Here is a 21,537-nt window from a genome sequence, read left to right on the forward strand (position 1 = left end):
TAACTAGAACTTCTTCATTATAGGTAACATTATCTTGGAGCTATTTTATACCTATTTTAAAAGCAACCTTTCCACTTTCCCCAAAGATTTTACCAGATTTTTCATCTACAAATTTAGTTTTGGAATTTTTTTTTCTTCAGATAAGTTGCATAGTTTAATTCTCAAATATCCTCAAAAACCAATAGGGACTACTTGTTAATATGAATAGTAACATTGGGAATATTGTTCATACATTTTTGTTTGTCTTTGTTTCCTTTGATCTCATCATCTTGGTGAGAAAGACAGGGGTATTGATATTCTTTTTTATATTTAGACAGGTGAGTTAAAGTCCAGAGAAGAATCGGTGTTCTGTCCAAGACCATAGTCAGCTACTAACCTAATAGGCTCTGCTTCCATATTCCTGCCAAGAGAAATATAAAAGAATTGGAAGTCAGTCAGAAGGAAGAATTATTCCAATTAATTAGGGAGTCTTGAATCTTAGTATTAGGTCAGATTACCCAGTGTGGTAGATTCAAAATAATTATTTTATTTATTGTACTCAGATATCCTCCCTTTCCTCTCCACTATTTTTCTGGTCCCATCCACTTCCATTGAAGTTTGTATACCAGGGTTTTAATCCTTGATTTCTTTGAGTCTACCTAGATAGCTACCATTCATACAGTCTCTCCAGTATCAGGTTAATCCTGTTCTCCTCACTTTTTATCACATTAAGATAACTATAAGAAAAGAGGCGAGTCTGATGTGGTCTTTCAACAATTGTCACACTTGTACCTGTCTTAGCATGCCATGATACTGTCAATCCCTGTTTTTCTTTGAAGATTTAAAATAAAAATCAAAAGGCAGGGAGGGTAGCAAAAGAGAAATTAGTAGAAATGTGTTAGTTTGAGAGACATCCAATGCCCTTTTAAAATGAAGACTTAAATAGATCACTAGAAGTATGCGGTTCATTCTTCCCAACTAATTTACACATTCTTTGCCTTTAAGAGGCAGTTTTATATGGTGAGAAGAGCAGAGAATTGGGAGGCTCTCTTAAATGTTATTTGACTATGGGCCATCCATTTTATCTCTTTGGACTCTACTTTTCTTATCTATAAAAAAGGTAGGAAGGGAGATGGATTAGGCATTCTCTGGAAGCATTTTTGGCTGGAGTATGACTGACATTCATGACTTCCAGACTTCCAGATATCATTTTTTCTGTAACTGTAGGAAATTTTTAGAATCCCAGAGGAGATTCTAGTTTAGTGGTTAGCAAACTCATGACTATGTATGCATAAAAACATTTTTTGGTTAATGTGCTAATTTTTGGTAAAAGCTTCTGGTCATTGCTGCCCACCTGCCAAACTCTGCCCTGCTGTTATATTCTCAGGCAGTCTTAAAGATTAGCTCAACTCTCTTGGGTCATTTCACACTAAGCTGCACATCTCAATGAATTAAGATTTGCCAAGTAAAGATCATCCCTGATATTACTTAAGTCCTTGATGATATCAGACTTGTAGAGAAGTATGTGTATCTATCAATCAAAGACTAATCAATCAGCTCCTCCCTCAAATGTTCCCTTGACTAGATATTTGTTTAAGGTGGGAAACACCTCTTTTCAAATCTCTTGCTTTATTTTCATTTTGGCACATGTTCCAGAGTCCCACTCCCTGCCCGAATATTTTGACTCTTTAGCCTCTGATAACTTCAAAATTAGGTAGGAATACAGATTTGGAGGGAACTAAAAGGTAATTCAAAGGCTCAACCCCCCACATTTTACAGGAAAATTAATTGTATTGGTCTGAATCCCAGTAGCAAGAATTGTTAGCTATTCATTGATCTTAAAATAAGATAACATCGTTATTCAGAATATTGTACTAGGTGGAATGGGAAAAAATGAAAAAAAATTATAGTTTCTCTGCCATCAAGAATCTTGAAATTAATGTGATGGATGTGGCTCTTTTCAACAGTGAGGTGATTCAGGGCTTTTCCAACAGACTTCTAATAGAGAGACATCTGTATTCAAAGTGAGGACCACGGGAATTAAATGTAGATCACAACATAGTATTTTCACCTTTTTGTTGTTGTTTGCTTGTTTGTTTGTTTTTTTCTTTCTTATTGTTTCCCTTTTTGATCTTATTTTTCTTGTGCAGCATTATAAATGTGGAAATGTTTAGAAAGAATTGCATGTTTGACCTATATTGGATTACTTGCTGTCTAGGGGAAGGGGTAAAGGGGGAAGAAGGGAGAAAAATTTAGAACAAAAGGTTTTGCAGGGGTGCATGTTGAAAACTATCTTTGCATATATATACATCTACATACATATATACACACACACACATATATATACACACACATATATATGCTTTTGCATGTATTTTTTAAAATAAAAAGCAATTATTTAAAAAAGGGAAAAAAGCATCTTGAAGTTGAAAAGGGGAAATAGATCATGTACATAAGTAATCATGGAATATGTACATAATATGAGAGATCAAAAAAGAGATGAGAGATTCATTGAGGAGAGGAATTGCTTTTAGCTCTGGAAATGAGGGAAGATTTCATGGCATCTAACCTATACATTGTAGGAAGTAAAATAATTCAATATGCAAAATAGCGGAGTTTCTTCCAGGAATAGGAGCTAGGTCTATGCAAATGCATATAAGAAGACCAAATCAGGACAAAATGGACAATGACGAATAACCCAATTTCTTTATAATGGAAAGTATGTGAGGAAGATTAGGTGAGAGAGAAGACTGTAGATGAGTGGTAGTCAGATTGCTTATGGTTTGCTTGGAAATCTCTGCCAATTCTAATTTGTCTTCTTTTTATTAGCTACTAACATCCTTTGGTATTTATATAGCTCTTTAAAGTTTGCAAAACAATTTACCAGTATTATTTCATTTGATCTTCTTAACAACCCTTTGAGTTACGTGATATTATCTCCCGTTTTACTGATGAAGAAACTGAAGTAGAGTGATTAAGTGACTTTTTCGGAGTCACACAGATGGTGAGCCCCTATCCACTGTGCCACTTGAATGTCCCTATTTCTTAGGTAGCACCATAACATTTAGCATAACTGTATCAGTCTGAACAGATTGGACGCTCAAGGTAACTGACTAGTTCTGTTGGATCCCTTAGAAGAATTTCATTTTGGTGTGCCTTTGCACCAGAGAATTGTTAAATTAGTTATTTTCCATAGAGAATTAAAATGTTTTAAAAGTAGAGAAATCTTGATTACTTAAAACTTGTCAGACTGACTATTTGTACCACGTATACAGGGTGATTCCTCCCCACTTCTGCCTCTGTTTTAGCATCCCTTCCTAGCTCAATTCAAGTGTCATCTTCTATATGACTTTTCTTGATATCCAAATCCCTCTTTGCCCAGGTGATAATATCTTTTCCCTCTCAATTTTTTGCTTTGCATTTATTTCATAAGTTCTGCTTTGCCCGTTAGAATGTAAGAAGTTAGAGACTATTTCATCTTTGTCTTCATGTCCTGAACTTGACACAGAGTAAGCATACAATAGACTTACTTATTAAAGGTACCTAAATTCCTAAAAATGGCTGTTACTTGCTTGTGTCAGAAAAATGATTCTGCTAATAGAGGAACCTGCTTTTCATTTTATTCATGGGCAAAAAAGTTAAATCCTAATAATTAGAAGTTATTTGTTATATATGGATAAAGGGGTCACATTTCTATAGAAGCAACATTTATAAGGAGGTTTTAAAAATATATATTGCACAAGCAGTTGTATAATCTAAAAGGGCTTATTGAATTCAATATTTTTTGGTTATATGGATTCCTGAGAATGTTACACCTTCTCTGTGCTGATAAATAGATGTCTATTCTGGATGATGACTCTGATCTAGTTGGCAAATTTTCCTTCTTATCAGAGGGGAAGTATTTTTCAGTGAGTTTTTATTTTTTAATATGTGTGTGTACTCATATGCAAAAATATAGGTATATATATTTTTCAGATATAAAATTACACTAGTTAGTAAGTCTAAGGAGAATTAGATCTGGATTTCATTTTATTCTCTTCAACTTTTTGTGATCTTACGCACATTCCTGACATGTTACAAACAGCTTGTGTCTCTGAATGTGCAGTATCAATTTTCAGTGGTGAAAATCCCAAAAGGAATCTGGCTGATTCTTTCATGCACAAACAGCTGGGTAGTTGTGGATGGAATTAATTGTTGATATCTATTGGCTATGTTTTTCTTCTCTTGTCATTTCCTCTGCAGCTGGGAAAGTCAAGTTTGACTTAAAAACAGGCATTTCCAGCAAAATGCAAATCCAAGAGTACTAAAATGAGATTCTGCTGAAGAAAAACTGCAACAATAGCTGTTGGGTCAGTGAATTTAAGGCAATGAGCTGCCTTTTGGTTATTTATCCATATAGTTATAAAAAAAAAAATCAATCAGAAGCATATAGCTCTATAATCTTAGTCAGAAGCATATAGCTCTATAATTCTAGAATCTCAGAAACATTCTGGGTAACTGAAACTCTCCCCCTTCCCATTAATATCTGCCTATTAAAATCCAACCCATCCTTTAAAAAGACTTAATTCAAAGGTTCCTTTAATCTCCTCAGGCACTAATAGTATACTCTTTCCTTTAGACTTCAAAAAAGCATTTTGTTTGTTAGACTCTTATGTAGTTATATCTTATTTCATATTAATTAGTTATGTATATATTGTGTGTAATTCAGTTGTGTCTGATTCTTGGGATCCTATGGACCATAGCAAGTCAATATTGACCATTGGGTTTCTTGACAAAGATAGTAAAAGGATTTGCCATTTTGATGGTGGTGGTGTTGTTGTTGTTCAGCAGATTAAGACAACAGCTTAAGTCATTTACCCAGGATCATACAACTAGTAAGTATCTGAGACTAGATTTGAACTCAAGTCTTTCTGCCTTTAGGCCCAGTGCTGCTGAACCACCCAGTTGCCTATGTCGTACTCACAAAATAAATCATGAACTCTGAGAGAATAGCAACTACATTTTTGTTTAATCTTTGTCATTTCCCTTCTGGAATGCCATACCAGGACAAGGTGGGGATTAAGGGTGAGGAATAAATGGTAGATTGTTTGTAGTCTCCTGAAGTAAAAGTGAATGGAACAACCAACCCTCTCAACTCCACCTTAACCCAATGTTGCAGAAGTCCTACCAAGACATTTCCTTTTTCCACAGCCTACAAGGACTCTGTTATACTGAGATCCTCCTCATAAGGACAACCTTAGAGGACAAATGGGAATTCGAATAACTTGCAGTCTTTAAACTGGTCTTTGTAGATGAACTGGAGGAGGGGGAGGAGAAGAAGAAGAGCTTGAGGTGTCCTGCCTCTAACCACTAATGTTTGGAGTGAGACCACTCAAGCATTAGCTGTTATCCTTCCACACTTTCAAGCCCTAGCGGAGGGTTATGGCTCCTGACCACACCCAAACTGGGCCTGGCCCACACTCAGTTCAACATGAATTTATTGTGTGTCAGATGCTGTGCTAGCCTTTGGGGATAGAAAGACAACAATAAAACAGTAACTGCCCTCTAGAAGCATAAAGTCTAATGACTCAGCTTGAATAAAGAGAGACTGATATCTACAGTACACACACACACACACACACACACACACACACACACCCCTTAGGCCACAAGATACTAGTGGCCTAGATGATGCCTTACTGGTAATAATTGTTTTAAAATAGTAAGCTGTCTTCCTGTATCTTTCTGGGGCAACTGCGAGGCACAGGGAATAGAGTACTGGATTTGGAGTCAGAAAGACTCAGTTCAAATACAAATTTAGACATGCTATAGCTATGTAATCCAGAGCCAATCATTTAACTTCAAGTAAACTATTTGCCTCAGTTTCTCAACTGGAAAAAAAAAAAAAAGAGAGAGAGGCTTATAAGCATCTACCTCATAAGGTTGTTGGCAGGATCAAATGAAACTATTGAAACAAATGAAAAAGCACTTATGCAGTGTCTGGCACATTATTCCCTTCCCCATTTTTCCTTTCACAATCAAATTTCCATAGAAAGCTTTCTATAGTCCTTGCCTTTGCTCACTTTTCTCTCGTTACCACTATCTCTCTCAGTTTTCCTCATTCTCTTTTGCCATATCATTATCTGTGTCTCAAACCCTAAATGTGTCACAGGGCTTTATTCTAGGTTTCTTTTCCCCCCTACTTTTTTTTTTTTCTTTTCTCTAACACTTTTTTCTTTGACTCCCAACTCATTCCTTCTTTCCTCTCTTCTTATCAGCTTTCATGGGTTCAGTGCTTATCTCTTTGCAGATAGCTCCTACATCTGTGTTTCCAATCCTAAATTCTCTCTGGAACTCTAGTTCCTTATAGTTTCATGAATTAGAACTAAAAAAGACCTTATAGACTAATCTAACCCCTTACTTTACAGATGAGGAAACTGAGGCCACATATTGTTCATTGATTTGTCCAAAATCATCCAAAAAGTAGGAGGCAGAACTGGGATTCAGACTCTAGTATCCTGAATACAATCATATAGATGAGTCAAGACCAACGTGTTCAAAATGTAACCTGTTTTTCTCCTTTAAACCTATGTCTTCTCCAAACTTCGCTATTTTTGCTTTTAGCACCACAGACTTTTCCAATACCCACTTTTGCAACTTCAAGTGTCATCCTCACTTCTTCCTTTTACCTTACTTGCACTCATCAGTAGCCAAACTTTATAGATTCAATCTTGACAACATCTTCTCTACTTCCAAGATCATCATTCCAGTCTGGTCCTTCATCAGTTCTCTCTCTACACAATTATAATAAACTCCTTATTGTGTTCCTAACTTCCCATCTCTCCTTATTCTAATACACTCCCCACATAGTAATCAGATTGAATTTTCCTAAAAAAGGAATAAGGTTGTTCATATTATTTCTTGCCTCAGGTAACTATTGTGACTCTCTAGTGACTCTAAAATGAACTAGAAACTCCTTAAGTTGGCATTTAAAACGCTTCACAATAAGACTTCAGTCTACCTTTCCAGGCTAATTTCACCACATTCCCCTCCACCCACTCTCAATTCCAGCCTATTTATCCTTATTATTCTTCCCTGAATTTGGCATTCATATCTCCCCTGGCTTTGCCTTTAGACTTCCTTGCCTCCTCATGTGTTAAAATCCCTAGCTTCCTTTGGAGTTCAGATCATAGGTTATTGCCCACACAGGTCTTCCCTAATTCTCTGTTCCCCATGGCTGTTCGATGCTCTCCCCTCCTCAAATTATTCTGTATATACTTTTCTGGTTATATGATACATATTCCACCTATCTCATCTCTGTGGAATGTAAATTCTTTGATGGTAGGAACAGTTTTGCTTTGTTTTTGTATCATTAGCACCTAGTTTAGATAGTATTTAATATTTTTTGATTGAATTATCCAGAAAACTACTAAATGATCCCTTGTGGTGAATTCTCCTCTTCTCCCTCTTCTAGCCCTTCTACTAATGTTCCAAGGTTTCTGTCTTTGCTGCTATCCACAACTAAGGGCGACTTTCTTGCCTAATATGCCAGTGGAGGAAAAAATTCCTCCATTAGAAAAATATTATAGTATTAAAGAAACATCACTGGACTCAAACGAGTTGGATTAAATTGTGGCTTTCTTGCTACCTGTGACATCAGTCAGGACATTTCATCTCTCTGGCTCTCTATCTGTGAGGTTTAGATTAAATGATCACTAAATTCTTCCTTGCTGAAAATCTATAAACCTATATTCTGATACAACCCCTGATTGTATTAAAATGCAGAGAATTGAAGTGATTTCCTCAGCTGATTATATAGCCAGGACTAGAACCCACTTCTTATGATTCCCACATCAATAGTTCTTTCCATGCTGCTTGAAACAAAATATGGTTTATTTCATTACATGCTAAGAACAGTATGTTGCTGACAAGGTTTGGCAATATCAAGGAAAACTAGGTCTGTTAGATCTCCCTTCAAATATCCTTAGAGATGGCTGCTTCTGGGGTGCCGCCCAAAATGCTGATGAAGCCTAATGAATTAGGATGATTTATGGTATTGGGGGGGAAGGGTAGAGAAAGAAATGTGGTTTATATGATTTCTTCATTGTTTTGTCAGGGTTTATTTTTTGGTCTCAATAGTTTTGTGGCTTGTTTGTGGATATTTGACTTTCATTCTGTGGTATGTTGCAAACTATTGAGAATTTAATGATGAGTATATTGGGGGGGTGATGATAAAAGACAATTATATTATTTAGGTAAGCACTTAGAAAAACAAGCATGGGAATAAAAAAACTTCATTTTTGAATACTTCCTTAAAAAAAAAAATCATAGTTTTTAAAAGGTGTTCCTTGTGTGTTCCCTGCATAGAATTAAGGTCTTGTTGGCAGGTAGAAAGTCATGGAAACAATTAAAATTCCTATGGAACATTGAATCACTTGTTTGGAGAAGTGGGTGGCGGTTGTGAAATAAAAAGACAGAGCCTTTGGTATAAACAAAAATGGTTTGCTTTGGAAGAACATGTACTCACCATTTTCTCCACTGATAATTTTCTTCATTTTTACCTCAAATGAGTTCAAATCATAATTCAACCAAAACAGTGTTAGAAATGAAGCGCTGATAATAATTCTCCATTAAACTTCAACTGTTAATAACCAGTATTCTCTTAGCACTTTGTTGTTGTATGTGGTCAGATTACCTGGAGGATTTTAAGTAATTTCTCCATGTCCATAGATGTTGAAATTCTGAAAAACAAACCAAGGTGAACTACCACACCTAACTTTTGTCATGCCTGGGGATGTGTAAAATCTGTTATTTCTAAACTTGGAAGCTGGCATGGTCTGACTTCCTTTTTCACAGCTCTCTTCTGTTTAGTGTTCTGTTGCTCTGCCTACTCTACCTTTCATTTTTTATTTACAATAGGTACCTGAGAAAATCTGTCCCTAATTCTAAGATTAAGAGGTTGATAGGGGGAATATAAACGTTTCTGTCTATTTCTCTGAGAATTCATAAACAAATGTGGCTGCTAAGTCCAGGAAAACCTAGAAAACTTTGTGTTACTAACATGCAAAACTTGGTTTAGCTAAAGCTAGCAGGGGTGTGTTATTTCCCCCAGAGTGTACTCCACCCTTGCTCTAACCACATTTACTGGGGATATCTTGCTGTTTATAACAAAGTTCATTTTTAGGGCAGCATTGCATCAGAATTGCCACACACTAACCAGCTTAAGAAATTGTTCAGCAATCTCATTTCTTTTTTTTCTCTAAGAATTAATTTTCTGTTGCAATGACTATCAGTAGATAAAGAGACATATATGTCTATATAGATGGATAATTCTGTATCAGCTGCTCTTAGATTGCCAAATTATTCTGGTTAGGAAGAACAAGTAGGCCTTGCCATTTAGCTATTCCTGTAGATTTTTGTTTTCCAAGTATTAAAAAGTTTCATAGAAATTTTTTACCCAATCACTTCTCAGTACTGGACAGTAACTAAATATAGGGTTTGTTTTTTAAACCAAAAATTTTAGATGACATAAACAATTAAAACAAAGCAAACAGTAACATTTCTATAAGGATGTGCAATATTTTATAGATTTATACAGTACTTAATGCTAAAAAATACTTGGATTTTGCATTATATACTTATCCGACTCATTTTTAGCATACCCTGGCAATACTGTGTTCCGAGACATCGTGGCATGAACTTTGTGTGTAAGAGTGGGTTCATTGAATAAAAAAAGGCAGCATCTAAAGAGCCTTTTATTCCTTCTATAATGATGCTTTGTCCCTGTTACTGCTGTGTATTTGATAGAAGAGTTGCAGGGGGGAGGGGGAAGCCCAAAATTCTATTCGTTGTTTTGTCTTTTTTATGCCTCTATGCCCTCTAGAGTTAGTGACGTGAGTGGTAAATTGTATTACAGCTGAATTATTGTGGTTCAATGCAGCTCATGTTAAGCTTTTTTTTTTTTTTAATAGGGACTAGCCCTTTTTCTTTATGTATTGCAATTTTATTTTGTTATGAGCTTAAAATTCACATTAATTGCTTTATTATATGTTGACTTAATAAAGTTCTGGTTAGACAAACTGCTGTTGTGATCTACACGGACTGTTGTCTCCTTGCACATTTTCATTTGAAAGGAAATGATGGTACAATCACCATTTGTAGTAGAGAATTTGTGCAACCTGCTTCTACTTACAAGAGTAGTATTATAATTCCGAAAGTAAGGTAAGTCTGATGGCTAAAGCAGTGGATATGAAGTAATGAAAGATAGCTTTTATCTGGAGCTCCAGTTTATTAACTTTGAGTCAGACTTTACTTACATTTCAGTTCTATTATCTGCAAATTGGTAGTTATTCTCTTTGACTACCTGCTTCTCACCATAGAAGAATGTGAAGGAAAATGAATATGAAGCATGGTATGGCAGAGGAAACACTAGCATAGCTGTTGGACAAAAGGTTCTCAGGTTTTAGTTTTGCCATTGATGCCATATAACCTTGGGTTACTCATTTATCAAATGACAAGTTTGCACCAGGTGTTTACAGTGCTTGACATATAATAGGTATTCAAAAGACCTGACTGAATAACGAAGTCTGTAAGTAAGGTTCTTAACTATTTTTGTGTGTTATGTATACACACATATCCTTTGGCACTTTGGTGAAGCCCCACCAGAATATTTCTTCTCAGAATATTTCTTTCCTACATTCATAATTGAAGAAAATGCAAATTTCACTTAGGGATTCCTGAAAAGAAAGTAGTAGTTTTTCCAATCCAAAATCACCGACCCACTTTGAAATCTATTCCTTTTGGCGTCTGTGGACTCCAATTTAAGAACTACTGCTATAAATTCTTTCACATTATTTCTGATTTATAAAGATGCCTGAGGTTTCCTAAAAATGTTCTTATTTGGATTGTCTTTTTTAATTGTTTTAGAAAATAGTACATAAGATTATCTGTACACCATCAAATTATCAATGTTAAATTCTTGATATATGCACCATAAGATTGATTCTGTAATTACCTCAAAGCATCTCTGACTGTAATAGAGCTTTATCTACCTTTTCTCTTAACCTGCAGTTTTTCAATTCAAGCTTCACAATCAAGAGAAGAGTGAGGGCAATAATAGGAACATGGTAAAAGATCTCCCTACTCCATCTCCATCCTCTTATTGGAATTGCCTCTCATAGTAAAAGAAACCATGATAGCCCTCAGTATCCCCCTACTACATACTGTTCAAGGGCAACTCAAGGGAGATTTGTCTAGGAAGACAATTAATTTCCCGGTTTGGAAAGATGCCTTCATTTTTTTCTGGTAGGTAGATACTGTATAGTAAATTACTTCTTCATTGACCCAGATGATTCCTAATGAGCTGGAAAAAAATTACTTTAATCACCTCAAAAGGGAACAGTTCATGTGTTTTTCAACACTATATCAGTTCCAATTTTATCTGCTTAATTTAAATTATGTGGAAAAACACACAGCAAATGTTTTTTACTGTAACCCTAATTGCACCTACCTTTATATATTTCTTTTATACATCCAACGTTATCCCGAAAAAATGTGATCACTGTTCTACCACATTTAAAACTGATTATCTCATACTTTCCATTTTCACATATAATAAAATCCATCAAGGCTACACAAATTTGTGAAACTCTTGAAGATAGAAGTGGCATTGGTTAGAAAATTAGCTTCAGAGCCAGGGATAGCCGGGTAAATGTTCTGCCTTTCACATATACTGCCATGGCATCCTACAACTAATTCTCTTATACCTTAAGTTCCAGAGAATGATCCTACATTGGTAAAGAATGTTCCTTCATGGGAGAGTTTCCTGTAAAGTTACAGGTCAAGGTCCTGTCCCCAACACAAAACCTTTTTTCAAAGCTTGCATACAGAAAAGGGGGAATATGAGTGAGAGCAAGTGTGTGTGTAAGTGTGAGTGTGAGCATGTGTTTAAAGGGATCCTTGTAATTTTCAGTGAAGCCAGCCGTACCCAGTTGAGCCAAGAGCTTTGGTACTTGGCTTTAGTCTCCCGGTTTAATATTGTTTTTGTATTCTAGCTCTCTAATCCATTTCCTTGCTTCATTGAATACCAAAACTGACATCAATGGAATTAACTAGAGCTTTCTGATTTGGTGCTGAGGAAGCAACCTGAGTGCCGAACTTTAACCCACCATCCTGCCTGCTAAGTTACAGAGTTATAGAAGCAAGAATTCATGCTGCTCTTCAAAAAGGATGTTTAGCATTCTGTATTTTTAGTCATATCTTCAAATGACAGCTGATTTAAAAGCAAGACAATTAAAGCTTGGGTTCCATTTGTTTAATTACAACAAGAGGACAACTAACTAAAGGTAGGAAGACTTTTTTTAATGCCATTTAGGGAGACTTCTGTTACAGATTAAACCATAAAACCAGAGATTATAAAATGTTAGTAGGAAATGACTTTCAAGTTGATCTAATCCCAGACTCCTAATTTTGTTGATAATCAAACTGAGGCCCATAAAAAGGCAGTGTCTTTCCCTGGGTCAGACACTGAGAAGAAGAGCCGAAATTCTAATCCAGGCTTCTTAGTTCCTTTGCCAATGCTCTTTCTGCTGGGCCATCGTGCCGCCTTACTCCAGCTTTTTAGAGAGGTCAGATGGTACAATAACAAAACCACTGATCATATGCCAGATGGCCTGGTTTCTAGAATTTTCTCTTCCTCTTACTGGAACAAGTTGAGTTAATTTCTGCAAACCCCAATTTGTGCATCTATAAAACAAGGGTAATAATGTTTATACTACCTTCCTCACAGAATTGTGAGAGAAACAGTTTAATAAACCATAAAGTGCAATTTCCGTGGGAGCTGTTATCAGTGGGAGGCTTATTTTAAAGAGCGTATGCTTTTCAGAATCCCCAAATATTAGGGTATAACATAACATCCAGTACTAGGTTCTCTGCCACAAATTCCTTATGCCAGCTACTAAAATAACATTCTTTTGTTTCTTTCAATGTGGTAATTTTCCAGGTCTCCTTTGGGCAGTAGTACTCAATAGAAAGATCTCCCTCTAAGCATTGGTTTAAGAAAACAATAAAAAAAAAATTCAATGAAAATTTTATTATGAATTGGCATAGTTAATAATTCTGGTGTCCTTTTAGGGCAATTTCAATTACCCTGGAGATTCATCCTTGATTTCAACATTTTTATATCTTAGTGACATTATTTTCTCTCAGCTCCACTTTTTAAAAAGAAATAAACAATTAAGTGAAGCTTGGGTCCACTTATTTGAATATCATCTGCTAAAATACATTTATGAGATTAAAAATCTTGTTGGAACAGCTGTGCCTAGTATGTTCGATTAATTTTAAAAACTATTATTCTCCCTAAATGGTAGCTTGCCAATGGTTGTTCTAGGCTTTGATGACCCAACCCGATAGTGCCTTTGTTGTCATTCTAGCCTTTGTGGTATTATTACTACAGCTGAGGAAATTCCCATAGCTTGCTTAAGATATACAGGATGCTGCTGTCTGCAGGATGTTGAACAAACTTTCTCTAAAACATTTGAAGCTGTTTTAACAAAACACTTCAGCAAAATCAAAGTCTTCCAAACAGACAATAGTTTTAATTGAAGCAAAAGAAAGAAAACTTTAAATAAAAGAGAGAAGAAAAGAATCACATCACTCCTATTATGCAATCTCAGAAGAGGACTATTATTTCTCCTATGGTGAACAGCTCTTGGCCAGGAACCTGTGACACATAGTGGGAATTCACTTCCTCCCAGGAAATGCTTTTTTTTCCCCCCAATGTATTATCTCGCTGAGGCAACTGCTGTGAACAATAGGTTATTAAAGTATTGGAACAAGTGTCATAACTAAGCCAATATTTACTTTGTTTTAAGTAGTATCCCAAAAGAAAGTTTTGAGTCGGCTTCAGAATCAGTTTAAACATTAGTAACTGCTAAGCAAAAAGTCCTTGACAATTTTTTTTTAGAGGAAAGGGGAAAAAAGTGCTTAAGTTAATGATGAACTTTGAGAGGCTTACTGTAATCATTTCCTAAACTTTTCTATAAAATTAAGTCATTTCAAGTTCTTCTTATAAGCATAACTTGTGTGTACTTAAAAATAAGAAGCCTCAGAAGTTTGAATAGTAGTAGCCCCTATCAAAATTTCTTGTGAGAGCAAAATGCCTTAATTACAGTACTCTGATACACTTATGGCCTCTATTTAAATTTAATTTGAGACACCTAATTATAGCAAGAATTGTTGGGTTTTTTTCCCTTAAAAAAATCTACTTTCTCTTCAACTTGTCAACAACACTTTGAGGGAAATATATCAGACATTATTATTATTCCCATTCCCATTTCAGGAATAGGGAAACTGAAGTTGAGGGAACTCGAGTGACTTACTTGAGGTCACACAGCTAACAAATGTCCCAACTTCTTCCTGCTCTGATGTTGGAATCTTTACAAACTGCTAACTCATTAGAATTGATAGATTATTGATCTGATCTTACAAGAAGATGTTTTAGGCCAGAACCTGAAACAAGGTACTAAGTAGAACAAGCTCTCTGCCACGCTGTCTGTCTTCCGAGAAATTAGTATTTAATGCTGGCTCTCTGAGGCTATAGAAACACAAATTTTCACCTGTCTCTTTTAAGCGTGTTTGTTTGTTTGTTTGTTTGCTTCATAGCTTTGTAAGATAATTCAACTCTTAATTTGTGGTCATTTATCATTTTAATAATATATAATAACTTCATATATGTAGTTCTTGCATTTCTTTTTAGCATCCCTAATTAATTACCCATCTTTCAAATGTGTTGACCAGAGAACTATATGAGATTATGTAGATTGATTAATTGAAAGAATTCACCACCTTTGCCCCTAAATTAGTCCATACTTATTTTATTGATTTTGGATTCTTCAAGGTACAATTGAGATGCCATTTCTGTGTTCCCTTTCCTGATTAACACTTCTCAAAGTGATCTCTTTATCTCCTGTCTTTATTTGGTTTATTTGGCACTTTGCATATATTAGCCAGCATTGTTAACTTTTTATATATTGGAACTAAAGTTATTCTTATACAACTTTACACAGAGTAGTGATCAGATGTTTGTAGATTGATCTAATAGTTTCATTTTTTTCACATGGCAGCATTATTTTTATATGATTCATCACAGATTATTAGTTTGAAAGAATATAGGAGTCCATCAAGTCTAATTCATACCTAAACAGCAATCTCTTCTATAATGTGTCCAATAAGTAATTTTGCATCTTCCACTTGAAGACTACACATTCCACTTCTGGCTAGTTCTAAGTGTTAGGAATTTGTTTTCCTTGTATCAAGCTGAAATCTCCATTTTTGTACTTTTTTCATACTGCTCTTCATTTTGTCCTGACTCCTCCCCTTCCCCCCCCAAAAAGTCTAATCTTTGCTTCTATATGACAGTCCTTTAAAATTGAAGATTATTATCATGTTCTTTCCTTTCTTCCCCTCTTCCCTCCCCCCCCCCAAAAAAAAAAAATCCAGGCTAAACATACCTAATTCCTCCAGCTGATCATCATTTGGCAAATTCTTTACCTCTTACTCTTAGTCATCCTACTCTGAATGTACTTCAGTTTTTCATTATCCTTAAAATGTGGTGCCCTAAATTGTACACAGTACTCCAGATATATTCTGATTAGAGCCAAATGCAGCAGGATTTCTTACTGTACATTGCCCTTTGTAAATGTAGCCTAAGATTTCTTTAGCTTTTTCAATGCCATGCCATACTGTTGACTTATTTTAAACTTACTCCTATTTTTTTTCCACTAAACTTTTTAGCTATGACCTCCTCCATGCTGTATTTATCAATTATATATGGAATATATATATGGAATTTTCCATTAAGTTCTATCTTATTAGATTTGACCTACTATACTAGCCTTTCAAGATCTTTTTGTATTTTAGTCTGTCATTCAACTTGTGTCCTACACATATTTGATAAGCATAACATCCATATTTCCATCCCAATTACTGATAAACATATTGAATAATACTGGGCCAAAGGCAGAACCCTGAAACATTCACTAGTAACTTCTTTCTGTGTTGACATTAATCCATTTCCCATCATTCTTTGGATTTAGTCATTCTACTAGTTTTAACTACATCCAGTTACATCTAGTCTCAATTATTTGTCTTATATTTCTAATACATCTAGTCTAAATTGTTGGCCTCAAGGCTACTATACAAAAATTATTAACAGTTTGTTATGACAGTTCCCAGATATACATGTTTGGTTAAAAAAATGCTCATGATCTCATCTTCAAAGAAAAAAAAAAAGATATGACAATAATTTTTTGTCTGTCATGCCACAATTTGAAAACAAAAAGATTTTTGTACTTTCGATGACCTTACATTTTTGTGGTCTTTTCCTGTCCTCTTTAACCAATTTGAAATGTCATAGTTTTGATTGCCTTGTCTACCTTGAATAACTGGCCAAGCTGGTTAAATAATGATTAACCCAGTTTCTAGGATTTGCTCCTGATTCTTTGCCCCAGTTTACCCTATTTATTCACAGAGTCAGTTTTCCCACTCAGTATATTCTCAGGAATAGTTTGATTCAAAACTTTCTAATTTTTTTACTGGCTCTATGTAAATTATGCAGAAAATTTTTGGTCTTCTTTATCCCTTCTTTTCAGGAAGTAAAATTTGGAAAATTGATAATGGAATTAGAATCCTGTTCTTGAATTCTGATATGAGAATGCAAGATGCTATGCTATTTATAAGAATTCTTTCTTTGGATGATCTGGCCTTTTATTTCTAAAATGTAGGGAAACCATTGATTATAATATTAGAAATGCTATCACTAAGATTCTTAATCAGTATTATAGCACTTCCCTATTACAAAGTACTCTACAATAAAATTCAAAAGTAGGATGGAAATATTTAACAATAACCTATCAATTAGAAAACATTTATTAAGCACTTACTATATGCCAGGCACTGTTCTAAGTGCTAGAGATATAAAAAGAGGCAAAAGACAGTCTTGCCCCAAAGACTTACTATTGAATGCCGAGGGTGGGGACGGGGGCGGGAGGGCAATGGCTCAGAGATGTCATCATATGCAAACAAATATACAAAACAAAGTATGTGAATAAATAGAATTTGGATGAATAAAAAATAATTAACAGAAGGGAGGCACTAAAATTAAGAGGGTTGGAAAAGTACTGCCAAAACAAACAAACAAAAAGGATAATAGTAGAGGCTTAAAGGAAAGTGGGAAAATAAGTAGACAGAGGAATGTTCACCTTGCAGGCATAGGAGACACACAGCAAAAAATGTCCAGAAATGAGAGTTCATGGAGAATCCAAGAGGGTCAATGTCAGTGAATTGAAAGGTATCTGTGGGGGAATAAGGAATAAGATTAAAAAAGAAGAAAGAGGGTAGGCTATAAAGAGCTTTGAATGCCAAATAGAATATTTTGTATTTGATCCTAGACATTATAAGAAGCCACTAAAGTTTATTGAATAGGGGAATGATTGTTAGGCCTATATTTTAAGAAAATCCAGTTTTAGGGACTTGGAAAATAGTTTTACCTTCTATAATAGTAAATGGGGGTAGGGATTAAGGATTAATGAATTTTGTTTTAGACATCTCTAGTTTAATGTCTACTGAACATCCATTCATTTATACTAGTAAGCTCTCCATTTTGTTTTTCTTGGAGGCTTAGGATGTAGGAGCTTTGACTTTATTTTCTGAATGTGTGTTTTGATCTTCCTTGTCACCATAGTAACTTTCTATGGTCAGAATCTTTCTCTATTGTCTCATTTTCCTAGCCTATTACTTGACTTCTAATTCTTTGTTTAAAGTAGGACTCTGTTTCTAGGGTGGAGGGTAGCTCAGCTTCAGGCATTTTGTGCAGCTGTTTTCAGGGCTCCTTCTAGGGACTTGATCACAAACCCTTGTCTGCCCTGGAATTGTGAGGAGTGTCCCCACCCCCAGTGGGGTGAGCTATGAGATCTAATGTGCTAAAGCCCAAGTCCTTCTCAGCTGATTTGCTGAGACCTCTGGAAGCTGTTACAATCACCACTGCTCAGGCCCATTATGGTTTGCTAGCTCCCCAAGGCCTTCTTACCCTACTGATAAACCATTCCTGCCAACCTTCCAAGGCTTCTTTGGTGTCTCTGGGCTGAAAAGTCTAGAAACTGCCAGTGCTGCTGATGATTTAAAGGTTCCTAGGCCCGTTCCTGCTCCATCTTGTTTGTTAGCAAAATATTTTATTTGAGCTTGGAGATCAGCTAAACAGGTACTGTAGTGATTTCCTTGTAATTTTTAGTTTTAGGAAGCCTCAAAAAAAGTCAGAATCCAAGTTCACATCTATTTAAGACAATCAGATGAACTGTAGGACTGTGTGAGTGGATGTAAATAAGTAGCTGAGTCGCAGTATATTGTCTCAAATAGATGACCAGAAAAGCCTGAAAGAAAAGCATTCATATTATAAAAAATATCCTAAGAATTAGTCTAAAATTTTGGAATCTATAACCATACTTATTGAAGAACATCCATGTGATAATCTAAGTTGTTAGCCATGAATATGCATCTATAAAACTCCTAAAAATAGGAGAATGTAGTCATTTAAGTAAAGATATAAGCTATATTCTTTCAAAAATATTATTTCTGGAGAACAATTTGGAAATTTGCCCAACAGGCTATAAAGCCATGTATACCTTTTGATCCAACAATACCACTGCTTGATCTATATCCCAAAGATATTTAAAAATGAGGAAAGCACCTTTTGTACCCCCCAGAAAAATTTTTAGCAGCTCTTTTGTGGTGGCTAAAAATTGGCAATCGAAGAGAAACTCCCTTAGTTGGGGAACGGCTAAATAAGCTATGGTATATGATTGTAGTGGAATATTATTGTGCTATCAGAAATGACAAGCAGGATAATTTCAGAAAAATCTGGAAAGACTTACACGAACTGATGCATTATGAAGTGAACAGAACCAGGAGAATGTTATATAACATTCAATGAAGAATTGTGAATGACTTAGCTATTCTCCACAAAACAATGATCCAGGACAATCACAAAGGATTGGTGATGCATACTATTTGCTTCCAGAAAAAGAACTTATATTGTTTGAATATAAATTGAAGTATGCTATTATTCTTTTTCTTTTTATTTTTTTAAGTCTTCTTGTACAAAATGAGTAATGTGGAATTGTTTTACATGAGGTGCACATGCATAACCTATATCTGATTGCTTACCATATCTGGGAAGAATGAAGAGAGTGATAGAATTTGGAACTCAAAACTTAAAAAAAAGTTTAAAAATTGTTTTAACATATAATTGGGAAGAAATAAAATATATACTATAAATTAAAAAAGAATGATAGTAACTCAATATTAATAAAGGAATTATAAAAAGGAAATTTATTCATGTGCCAGGCAGAACTTTTCATGGTTAGCTTATTTTTCTTGACATTGCTAGAGAGCATTTACTCGATTACTACAGAGTTAAGTGAGGAGGAGTTAAGTAAGAACAAGGGTGGCTAGGTGTCTCAGTGGGTAGTACTGAGCCAAGAGTTTAAGTCCAGCCACACACACTTAATAGCTATATGACCTTGGGCAAGTCATTTCACTGTGTTACCTTAGTTTCCTCATCTACAAAATGAACTGGAGAAGCAAATAGCAAATCAGTATAGTATCTTTGCCAACAAAACCTCAAATGGGATCACAGAGTCCGACATCACTGAAAGTGACTAAACAGCAACAAAAAAGGAACAGACCCTAAAATCTAGAAGACTTCCTCCTACTCAGTCTATTTTCCTAATGTCTAGAATTTTAGAATGTAGATTCTTCAGCAAATTTTAATTTTATAATGGATTTCTCATTTTAAGTGGGCTTTCCCTTAAAAAAAAAAAAATTGCCAAAGTCTCACCTTTACCAGGCTCCAGAATTACAAAACATATTTTGTTTCAAAACTTTAAAAAGAAGGTAAATGATGGGTAGCTTTTGACTTTGTAAAAATATCCTTTGTTTTACAAAAGTATCGATCACACATTCCTTAAAGAGTTTCCTAACTATGAATCAAAGTACAACATTTTGGATTTAACTGTTAAACACATTTTGTGTTTATATCCTAAACTGTCTTTATGTCCTCAGTATGAGTGTAGGACCTTGTACAGCATGGGTTATTAATAACTTGTTGAATTGAATTCTATTAAAGAAATTGTTATGTGCTAAGACCTTTCTTCCAGGTTATTATGAGATTTTACTCCATAGACTTCATATCTCATATGAAACTCTTATTTACATAGCACTCTAACTTTACAAAATGTTTTTGCAGATATCATTTAATCCTCACAGCAACTCTGTAGAATAGGAAATGTGAATGTTCTTATATCCATCATATGGATGAGGAAACCAAAGCTCATGGAGCTTGTGACTTGAGCAAACCCTAGGCTTTCTGATACTTGGCACATTGTCTTTTCTGCTGTGCTGTACCTCTTCTTCCTGCGTGGAGTAAACATTTTTAGGAAATCTTCCTGCAGAGTGTCACTCTTTGTCCTGATCTATTCACCTTTCTGTATTCATTCTTGAAAGTGGATTAGACAATTTTTAATCCTTGTAGCATTTCACTTCATTTTGATTTTCAATGAAGCTTTAGGAGAGCCTAGATATTTTTGTCCCTTGTAGTGCCTAGCATCTGCTGCTTCAAAATTGTCAAATAGTATTTTAATTTTTAAATCTTAATAATAGATTGGTGATTAAATCCATTGCTTTAGCCTTTCATGTTTCCACTCTCTTGGGCCTCCCAAGCTGCCTTAGATGGGTATTTTTGTTAGTCAGGAAACATTTATTAATTATTTACTCTGTGTCCAGCATCATGTAAGTGCTAGAAGTGCAATGAAAGACAATAATTCAGTCCCTACCTTCAAGGTGTTCACATTCTAAGTTTGAAGCTTGAAAATAATTATGCTCATTTCAGATATGTATGTGTGAATAGAAAGCTACCTCAGAAAGAAGGCACCAGCATGAAGAATCAGAGATAGTCGCTAGGAAAAGTATGACAAAAGGTGGGATTTAAGTGGAACCTGGAAGGAGACCAGAAAAGAGTCCAAGAGTTGAGAAAGGCACTGAGTCAGGAGATAGAATACATGTGCAAGAAGGAACAAAACAGCAGGCCAGGGTAGCTGGATCCTGGAGTACATGAAAGGAGGAAATTTGCAGCAAAAAGACTGGAGAAGTAGAAAAGGGACCAGTTTACAAAGGGATTTAAACACCAAACACAGCATTTTATATTTGATCCTGGAGACAATAGGAAGATTTTCTGAGTAGGGGATGACATGATCAGACCTGTTCTTTAGAAAATCACTTTGGCAGCTGAGTGTAGGATGGATTAGTGTAGAGAGAAAGGCTTCAGTCAGGGAGACCAGAAAGTTATTGCCTATAGTAAAGAGCACCTGCACTGGGTTAGGAGAAGAGGTCTTACACAAGAGATATTTTTTGTGAAAGTTTACCAAAAAAAAAAAAAAAAAAAAAACAGTGCTTGAAGAGAATGAAAAGATAAGTGTGATGCTGAAGTTGCAAGTTGTCATGTACTCTTCTACAGATATTTTGCTGACA

At 35.3% G+C, this 21,537-nt stretch overlaps 1 protein-coding gene across 6 annotated transcripts in view; it reads left to right on the plus strand.

The window, feature by feature from the left end:
- Positions 1-21,537, plus strand: part of ADD3 (adducin 3) — a 161,229-nt gene that overhangs the window by 84,669 nt on the left and 55,023 nt on the right. Inside the window, exon 1 of one of the 6 annotated variants that reach the window (XM_051981375.1) lies at positions 17,815-18,214. The exons of the other annotated variants lie outside the window; for them this stretch is intronic. The gene's annotated coding sequence lies outside the window, so the exon portion shown is untranslated. Of the gene's footprint in view, positions 1-17,814; positions 18,215-21,537 lie in introns of those variants that run through there. 6 annotated transcript variants of the gene reach the window in all.

Source organism: Antechinus flavipes, chromosome 2, assembly GCF_016432865.1.
Source record: "Antechinus flavipes isolate AdamAnt ecotype Samford, QLD, Australia chromosome 2, AdamAnt_v2, whole genome shotgun sequence".
NCBI lineage: Eukaryota > Metazoa > Chordata > Mammalia > Dasyuromorphia > Dasyuridae > Antechinus > Antechinus flavipes.